Here is a 9,629-nt window from a genome sequence, read left to right on the forward strand (position 1 = left end):
AGCTTTGCGCAGTGGCAGTATCGTAGCCAATGAGGTTTATCCGAGGCGCGATTATTGCTAATTGAAAACTTTTCCCAATACCCCGCCATGACGACTTGAAATATAGTCGGCATTGGCAATTTTTGACAGTCTCTACGGAGACTGAACTAAAAAAAAAAAAAAAAAAAAAAAAAAAAAAAAAAAAAAAAAGAAAACAATACCATTTACAACAGCTACTACCCCCCAAAATTAAATAGGAGTAAACTTAAACAAGGCTGTGAAAGATCTGTATACCTAAAGCTACAAAACATTGGTAAAAGGAATTGAAGATGACAAATAAATGGAAAGCTATCCTGTCTTCATGGATTGAAGGAACGTTGTTAAAATGTCTATACTATCCAAAGCAATGTACAGATTCAGTGCAATCCCTGTCAAAATTCCAATGACATTTTTCACACAAATAGAAAAGACAATTCTAAAATTTGTACAGAACCACCAAAGACACGGAATAGCCAAAGCAATCTTGAGCAAAAAGAACACAGCTGGAGGCATCACATTACCTGACTTCAAATATACTACACAAAGCTGTAGTAATCAAAACAGCATGGTACTGGGCCGGGCACGGTGGCTCAAGCCTGTAATCCTAGCACTCTGGGAGGCCGAGGCGGGCGGATTGCTCGAGGTCAGGAGTTCGAAACCAGCCTGAGCAAGAGCGAGACCCCGTCTCTACTATAAATAGAAAGAAATTAATTGGCCAACTAATATATATATATATAATTAGCCGGGCGTGGTGGCGCATGCCTGTAGTCCCAGCTACTCGGGAGGCTGAGGCAGGAGGATTGCTTGAGCCCAGGAGTTTGAGGTTGCTGTGAGCTAGGCTGATGCCACGGCACTCACTCTAGCCTGTGCAACAAATAAGACTCTGTCTCAAAAAAAAAAAAAAAAAAAAAAAAAAAAAAAAAAAAAAACAACAGCATGGTATTGGCATAAATACAGACTCATAGACCAGTGGAACAGAATAGAGAGCCCAGAAATAAATCCACACATTTACAGCCAACTGATTTTTGACAAAGGTGCCAAGAACATACAATGGGCAAAGGACAGTCTCTTTAATAAATGATATTGGGAAAACTGAATATCCATGTGGGAAATAATAAAGTTAGACTTTTATCTCAAACCGATACAAAAATAAACTAGATACAAGATTTAAATGTAAGACCTGAAACTGTGAAAGTACTAGAAGAAAGCATAGGGGAAAAGTTCCATGACATTGCTCTGGTCAGTTGTTTGTTTGTTTTTAATTTTTGGATATGACCTCAAAAGCATAGGCAACAAAAGCAAAAATAGACATATAAGACTATATCAAACCAAAAAGCTTCTGCACATCAAAGGAAACAGAGTAAAGAGACCACATTTGGAATGGGAAAAAATATCTGCAAATCGTATCTGATAAGGGGTTAATATCCAAAATATATAAGGAACTGAAAAATAGTAAGAAAATAATCCAATTTAAAAATGGGCAAAGGACCTATGTAGACATTTCTCAAAACACAGCATACAAATGCCCAATATCACTAATTATCAGGGAAATGGACATTAAAACCACGATGAGATATCACACTTGCTAGAATGGCTATTAGCAAAAAGGCAAATGACAAGTATTGGCAGGAACGTAGAAAAAGAGGAACCCCTACACACTGTTGGTGGGAATGTAAATTAGTATATCCATTATGAAAAATAGCATGGACATTCCTCAAAAAGCTATCAAAGAAATGTATGCGCTCCCATGCTCACTGTAGCATTACTCATAATAGCCAAGATATGAAATCAACCTAATTTGACCTTGATCACCTTCTTTAGAAAAAAAAAAAAAAAAAGAAATCAACCTAAGTGTTTATCAAATTAATGGATAAAGAAAATGTGATCTGTATACAAAATGGAATACTATTTAGCCTTTAAAAGAAAGAAATTCTATTATTTGCAACAACATGGATGAACCTGGAGGACATGTTAAGTGAAATAAGCAACACATAGAAAGACAAATACCACATGCTCTCACATATATGTAACATCTAAAATTGAACTCATAAAAGCAGAGAGTAGGATGAAGATTACCGGGACTGGGGTTGGGGGAGAGGATTAAAGAGATGTTGGTCAAAGGATACATAACCAGTTTGATAGGAGAAATGAGTTTAAGAGATGTGTTGTACAATGTAGTGACTACAGCTAATAACAATGTACTATATTCTTGAAACATGCTGAGTAGATTTTTAGTGATCTCAATACAAAATTAGCAGGTGATATAAGTTAGCTTGTTTTAACCATTACACAGTGTATACATGTTTCAAAACACCATGTTACATACAATAAATACTGTGGGAATTGATTTTTGAAAGTTAAATAAAAACATAAACCTTATAAAAAAGAACTTGAGGGTCAAGGAGTGTAAAAACGATGTAGGGTCTAGAGACTGTACATTTCTGTGGGGTAGGATCGTTACGGTACTAGAGGTAAGAATGTGGTCGAGTGTGGGATGCTTGAGACAGACTATGAACAGGTTACTATTACTAGTAATGACAAGATTTGTGTGTCTATAAGAGTCAGTGGCTGAAAGGGAAGACAAGATCATTGGAAAAGTGGAGATCAAGGATGACTGGAAAGCCAAGTATCAAAAGAATCATCCACATGGATATTAAAATTATCAAACATGTAGATGGTGGTATTAGAGAATGAGTGGCAACTACAGTCTTGGAGGCATAATGACCCAGGGATTGGAAGATGACTACATTAAAAAGAGGCTGTAGGTGATATGGTCTGATGGCCTGAGTGTCCGTGCTGAGGGGTTTTGGAGAAGATGAAAGGACAATGGTCTAGAAGCAGCAAGAAGGACATCTTCCCACCCTAGGCCTAACGGTAAGGGTGATATGTAGGGAAGACAACAGCCACACAGAAAGCTATGAGTGAGGCAGTTTTCAAGAGAGATCCAGCTTCCAGTTAGAGTAGGAGAGCATAAGGGATGGTTGAAGACAGAGGTGTGCTGATAACTGGTGATGAGTTCACAGGGTGCAGAGGAAGGTTTCCAAAGTGGGGAGAAGTGAGAGATGGAATCAGAAAGGGTCACAGAGCAGAGGAGTTTGGAATGAGGTCAATCAGGGGATGACCCAGAAATCCTGGGCCTCCTGTGATTGATCAAATGAGAATAAAGGTCTCGATGAGGCCAGACCTGAGAGTCTTGAGGCAGAAAATGGTGGAGAAACCAACGTGTTGGGGTAAGAAGAGGGAGGCATCTCGCCAACAGCACCCAGAGCCCCAGGGCCTCTTCTTCACTCCTACTAAAGTGAAGTGTTGGAACCTTGGGAGCGTCTTACTTGGAGCACTTGGGGCTCCCTCCCACCTCCCTCCCTCCCTCCCTCTTGACCCTTGCCCACGCGTCACTTGAACATTTGAGCACTTTGTGGTTCACTGCGTGCAGTAGTTACCATAGAGCTCCTGGGAGCGAAAGTGGTCAGACTAATTGTACTGACCTGGAAAAATGTTTAATAAAGTTTAAGAAGTTGCAAAAAGAAATGTGTATATACATATACCACACACACAGGCCCTTGGTATCCATGGGTTCCACATTTGTAAATTCAACCAACTTTGGATTGCAAATATTCAGAAAACATGTATGGGTGTGTCTATACTGAACATACTTTTTTTTCTTCATTATTCCCTGAACAATATAACAGGTTATGTCATATTTAAATTGGGTATAATCAAGAAATGACTTAACGTTTTTACGAGGGTATGCGTAGATTACATGCAAAAATACTACATGATTTTATGTGAGAGACTTAAGCATCCTCAGATGTTGGTATCTGCAGGGGGGTCATGGAACCAGTCCCCCATGGGTACCAAGGGACAAATAAATATACAGACACGTATCGAGAGAAAGGTGAGTGTGGAAGGGAGGAAATTGTGGCAATATACTAACAACTTGCAAATCTAGGTGAGTGGTATATGGTATTCATTATATACTTTCCACTTTTCTGCAGACTTAATTTTGAAAATACAAGAGAATGTTGCAGAACACCATGTATGGCATGCTTGTTTTTATAGGACATGCGTCTGCGTGCACAGAGGTAGAGGTATGTTACAAACTTAGGCCAAAGCTGGGAAGGATCTGCAGCAAGCCATACAGTGGTTGCCCCTGGGGTGGAGATTTGATAAGGACTTTTACTTCTAATTTGGTACACTTTGAAATAGAGTAGAGATATAATGGTGACATCTACATTTGGAAGTATTTTTCCAATAAATATTTAAGAGCAGTACAAAAATCAGTTATTAAACATTTAAAAAAACTTCGTGCTATGCGGTCTACTATGTGCTCATCAACTACATTCCCCTGCCTTAGAACTGAGGATCATTTGTACATGAATTTAGGATGAATTGTAAGTGGAATATATAATTACAGTTAATTCTAATGCAACCAATTCTAGATTAGTATGTATTCCTTAAACTAACAGTTAGTATGTATTCCTAAACTAACACCCATTTATCCTAAATCACCATAAACCCATTAAAATGAACACAGTTAAATAATTAACGTCAGTTAACAGCATGACATTGGCAAATTCTTTTAACTCATGCTATAAAATGGTTGTGTATAGTCCTCCAGCTCTGTCACAGCAGCAAATTAAGACTTGCCATCAAAGAAAGCACACTTGACATCCACTGTTCACATGATAGAACCTTTCACTCAAAAAACATAAAGACAAAAAAAAACCAATGGAAGCAGCGCCAAGAGTGCCAAGTTACTATAAACTAGCAAATGGCAAGTACTTTGAGAAAACACCCAACTCTACAATACAAAGGTTACCATAAGACTTACTCTTCCATGAGCTGTATGCTCCCTCAAGGCCCTAAAAATCCAGATCAAAGCCCAGTATTTTTTTTTTTTTTAAAAAGGTACCTTGTAATCCTCATAAACCAAAGTGGTTTTAGATGAAACTCATAGACAGGTTTTTATAGCCTGGGTGTATCTCACGATTTAACTGTATTGCATTTAACCCTTGCATGAGCCTGGGAGGCCGCAGGCCAAGAGGGGCCATGCTGCTTGCCCAGCACCCAGCTGGTAGGGCCATTTCCAAGTTCAGACCTTTCCTGTCTGACTGCCAAGTCCACGTTCGCTGTGCTTAGCTGTATAACCTGTCCTCATTCTACTGATACTTTATAGTTTTAGGAGACTTATTTCCATAGGTATCTTTTTCATAACTGAAGTGCTAAAGCATTTTAAAATGTATTCAGGTTGGCTTATGCCTTTATAAATCTAGAGTTGGGACTCATCTATTCGGTGTAAAGCTGGTGTGGATAACTCTACTATAGGTAAATCCACGGACCAGTAAGTGTAGGATGAGGAGAGGCATCCAGGCAGGAAGCACAAAGCCTGTGAAGATGTAGAAGCGAGATCCAGGGGTCCTCGGGTGGGGGGTTTTGTGGGAGGCAGATGGAGGTTTGGTCCCAGCAGCCCCAGCCATCTCCCTATGCCAGGTTTGCCACCCTTGGCCACAGTGTGCCCTCATTCTCTTCAGCTGTGTGACAGACAGAGCCCTGTCCCTGCCAAGCAGCTGGCCTGGGGAGTCAGGGCCTGTACCACCCCGAGCCCTTGTTTGTCTACAATTTTTCTTGGCCCAACTGCCCACCTGTTTGTCCTACTAGCCACAGTAAGAGTGGACTCCGGGTACCTGGTCTCCACTTGACAGTGTCTGGACTTTAGTCCATGCTCTGGTGTTTTGAAAAGGAAAATTCCCACCAACTCATTCCACTGAGCAGCAGCCAGTGGGATAGCTGGGGCTGTCCCCTCTGCCCCATTCTCCAGCCCTCAGCTCAGCATTAGTGGCCTTCTCATCTCGGATCTTCTCTCCTCCTGCCCCTGCAGCCAGCCTGCCCACTACCTCGGACACCCACAAGTCATTCATGAAACACATTTGAATGGAGAACCTCTCTAGATCTTGGTTTTATACAAACTGTCAGAATGTTAAAATACAGCAAGCCGAAACACCTACAAAAGGTAGCAGGACTCACATGACAGAACCCAGATGGGTACTCAAGAATATGTTACTGGCGAGTAATGGGAACATAAAACCCCACTAGAGCTCCTGACCATGGCTATTGACGCTAATGGTAGATGTGGGACCGTCATTCGTGGAGACACCTTGAACACCAGCACCAGAGTAGGCATCACAGTCTGCTGGGGACATGGTGAACAAGATCACAACAAGGGTCCCCTTCACAGGGCATTCACATCTTGGCGATGTATCCCAGGAGCAGACACAAAACCAAGTGGAAGACAGGCCGCGTGGTGAATCTGGGAGTGCCCCACCACGCAGGCAGGGCGCGTCTTCAGGGAGCAGCAGGGAGGCCTGTGGGCTGTGGCCTCAGATCACTTTGCAGAGGACAACAGACCCTGTAATGCTGAACATAAAGCCCGGCTTTGTCTGTGGTGGGGAGCAGGCAGGGCTGGGACTGACTGGCCATCTGGTTTGTCTGCACTGGTACAGGAGCAGCCCAGAGCATGGGCACAGGATGGCCAGGCCTGGGCAAGAGAAGGGAAGCGGAGGGGTGATCTGGTGACACATCACCTGTTATTGCGGGGACAGCCAGCCATTTAGAGGAACAGGTAGAAACACAGGACATCAAGCGGGCTCAGGAGGTCAAACACTAATGATAATCCCAACCATGCAGGTAGGAATGGTAACAGCACTACTTAGTGACGGGCTGAACGGGTCTAGCCCACTTGTTCTGCTCTGGGCAGCATTCTCTGCTTTCTGTGAATCGTCTCATCGTATAGTCAACCCACGAGGTAAGTCCCATGGGTTATTCTTGCTTTATGAATGAACTGAGGGTTCAGAGAAGTTAAGAAATTTTCACAAGTGCATGCAGTGGTACAATACTAACTCTAAGAACATGAGAAGTAACCACTGGAAAAAAAAAAAACGTAAAAGGATATATCTAAAAAAGTAGGTCAGTTAAAATTGAACTCTAAGGATGATTTTAGCTCTCCCCCCCAAAAAAAAGGCAACAAAGAAGAGGAAAAAGGGGGAGGAGGGACAAAGTAAACAGAATGGTAGCCCTAAAATCTAACCATATTAATAAGAGGCAGAAATCATCAAATGGATAAGAAAAACAAGACCTAACCACATGTACTATGAGAATGTATTTCAAATATAGAGACAGATAAATGCAAAGTAAGTGGCTGGAGAAAAATTCCAAGTGACCAGTAAACACAAGCAGCCCGGAGTTGCTCAGTGAGCATTAGACGACAGTATTACCAGAGGTAGACAGTAGTCATGATAAAAAGGTCAATTCAGAAGACAAATGAACATGTTCCTAGTAACAAAGCTTCAATATAGACAAAGCCAAAGTTGACAGATTTAGGCCAGGCACTGGCTCACGCCTGTAATCCTAGCACCCTGGGAGGCCGAGATGGGGAGATCGCTTGAGCTCAAGACTTTGAGACCAGCCTGAGCAAGATCAAGACCCCGTCTCTACCAAAAACAGGAAAATTAGCTGGGCATCATGGCACACTCCTGTAGTCCCAGCTACTCAGGAGGCTGAAGCAGAAGGTTCACTTGAGCCCAGGACTGTGAGGTTGCAGTCAGCCGTGATAACCCGCACTGCACTGTAGCTGGGGCAACAGAGCAAAACTCTCTCAAAAAACAAAAACACACACAAAAAAAACATTTAAAGGAAAACAAACCCACAAACATAGGAACAAACCTCCGGCTCAGCAATTGAGGCAAATTCAATGAAGATGAAGAAAACATGAGCACTACTAGCCACCTTGGTCTGACGATTGGGGACAACTCCAGACAGCTGGAGAACACACAGCCTCCGCAGGTGCACACGGGCTGGGCACAGGTCTCAATGCATTAGAAGGACTGAGAGCACTGGCCGTGCTCTGCAACCACAGTGGGATTAAGTTAGAAATCAGTAACACGATACGGAAAAACAACTTGTAAATTAAACACTCTGAACTGTGGTTTAAAGATTATATCAGAAAGGAAATTAGACAATATTTTGAACTGGATAATGAAAATGTGACATCAAAATTGTGGGGTGTAGCTCAGTCCGTGATTAGAGAGAAACCTCACAACCTTACATGCCTTCGTTAGAAGGATATAAAAAGTCAATGGCTTGGCATTCGAAATCCATCTGTGTGGTTTAAAAAAAGCAAAGAATATAAATTAAAATGAAAAAAAAAAAAAGTCAATGGCCTAAGGTGCCACCTTAAGAAGAAACAAGAGCAGAGCCCAAAGTAGGAAAAAGGACATGAGCAGAAATCAATGAAATAGAATTTGCTCGAGGTAAGGACAGCCCAGACCTTGTCGAGGACAAGGGACTCAAGTGTGCAGGTTTGGGACTAGAGCACAGCAGAGCAAGGACCCAGGTCTGCCAGACCCTGAAACCCAAGGTCTGTAACACACGCTGTTCCATCCTCCGCTTTGTTCCCATCGCGGTGCTCCAAGTCCCGAGAGCAGCCCCACAAGTGCCTGCCGCCCCCGCCTGTGAGTTAACTCGGGCTGGCACTGCCCCCTACTGGCTAAAACTGAAGCGACACTTCTCTCGTCCTCCCGTCTGCCTTCCTCCCTGAGGGACTCGCTCTTGCAGTCACTGAGTCCTTCCTCCGTGTCAGTGCTTCGCAAACTTTCGCGGGCATCAATCAGAACACCCGGAAGGGGCGCTGACACTCGGAGTGCTGCACCCGCCCCCGCCGTTTCTGGCTCCAGGGGCGCGTGGGGCCCGAGAACCTGCGTGGCTGACACGGTCCCCAGGGGCTGCTGCTGGGCTGAGGATCCCCCTCGGAGAACCCTGCTCATGAGTAAGTGCTCCGCTTCCCGGGACACAGACATTCGGCTCCCGCCTCGTGCAGGCCGCAGCGCAGCCTGGAGCCCTGAGCAGGTGACTGCAGGGGAGCAGTTCGTTCCCCGCAGAGGGGAGCGCGAGGTGCCCCGGGGAGCAGCCACGTCCGGGTGAGGCACAGGAGCCCTGAGACTACACTGAGGCACCAGGTGCCAGACTCTTATTGAGGTGGCCCAGCCTGCCGCCCTCAGCTCTGTCTGCTCGTACAGGTTGGGCAGGGCCCTTGGTGGTCCTCTGTTCTGCCCCGGCGTCACCAGGCTCTCTCAAGCTGCTCCATAATACCACGGGGAGGGGAGGGAGCCCTGGCTGCCACACCTGCCTGGCCACTCATGACAGAGACCACGTCCACCTGGCCCTGCTACCTCAGGCTCCCAGCACCCTCGCGCCATGGGCAGCCCGTTCTGTGGCAGCAACTCCCACGTGACCCTGGCTGCCGACGGAGCCACCTAGGGCGTCTGAGCCGCGCCGCCGCCCGCCACGCCGCTTACTGCTTCCGCAGACGGCGCGTCTTCCGGGACACGGCCATCCACGGGCGTCGTGCCTTGCTGGTTTGGGTCTGCAGCTTCCTTGGCATATGGTCCCTTTCCTCTTACCGGCCTGTGAGTGGGCCGCTTCTGTGCCCTCGGAGGGCTTGCAGGCTGTGGGGACTTGAGGTTTTGGGGTGCATCAGCCCAGATGTCCGAATCTCGTGCACCAGGACCCTGCCTGCCACAGCAACCCTTCTAGGTTGAGTTACAGCTTCTTGGGAG

At 44.9% G+C, this 9,629-nt stretch overlaps 1 non-coding gene across 1 annotated transcript; it reads left to right on the forward strand.

Annotated features, from left to right (window-relative positions):
• Positions 1-141, forward strand: LOC142862976 (U4 spliceosomal RNA). Its single transcript, XR_012913868.1, has one exon. It is a non-coding gene; the product is annotated as a U4 spliceosomal RNA (small nuclear RNA).
• Positions 142-9,629: the final 9,488 nt, after the last annotated feature.

Source organism: Microcebus murinus, chromosome 20, assembly GCF_040939455.1.
Source record: "Microcebus murinus isolate Inina chromosome 20, M.murinus_Inina_mat1.0, whole genome shotgun sequence".
In the NCBI taxonomy this organism is placed as follows: Eukaryota; Metazoa; Chordata; class Mammalia; order Primates; family Cheirogaleidae; genus Microcebus; species Microcebus murinus.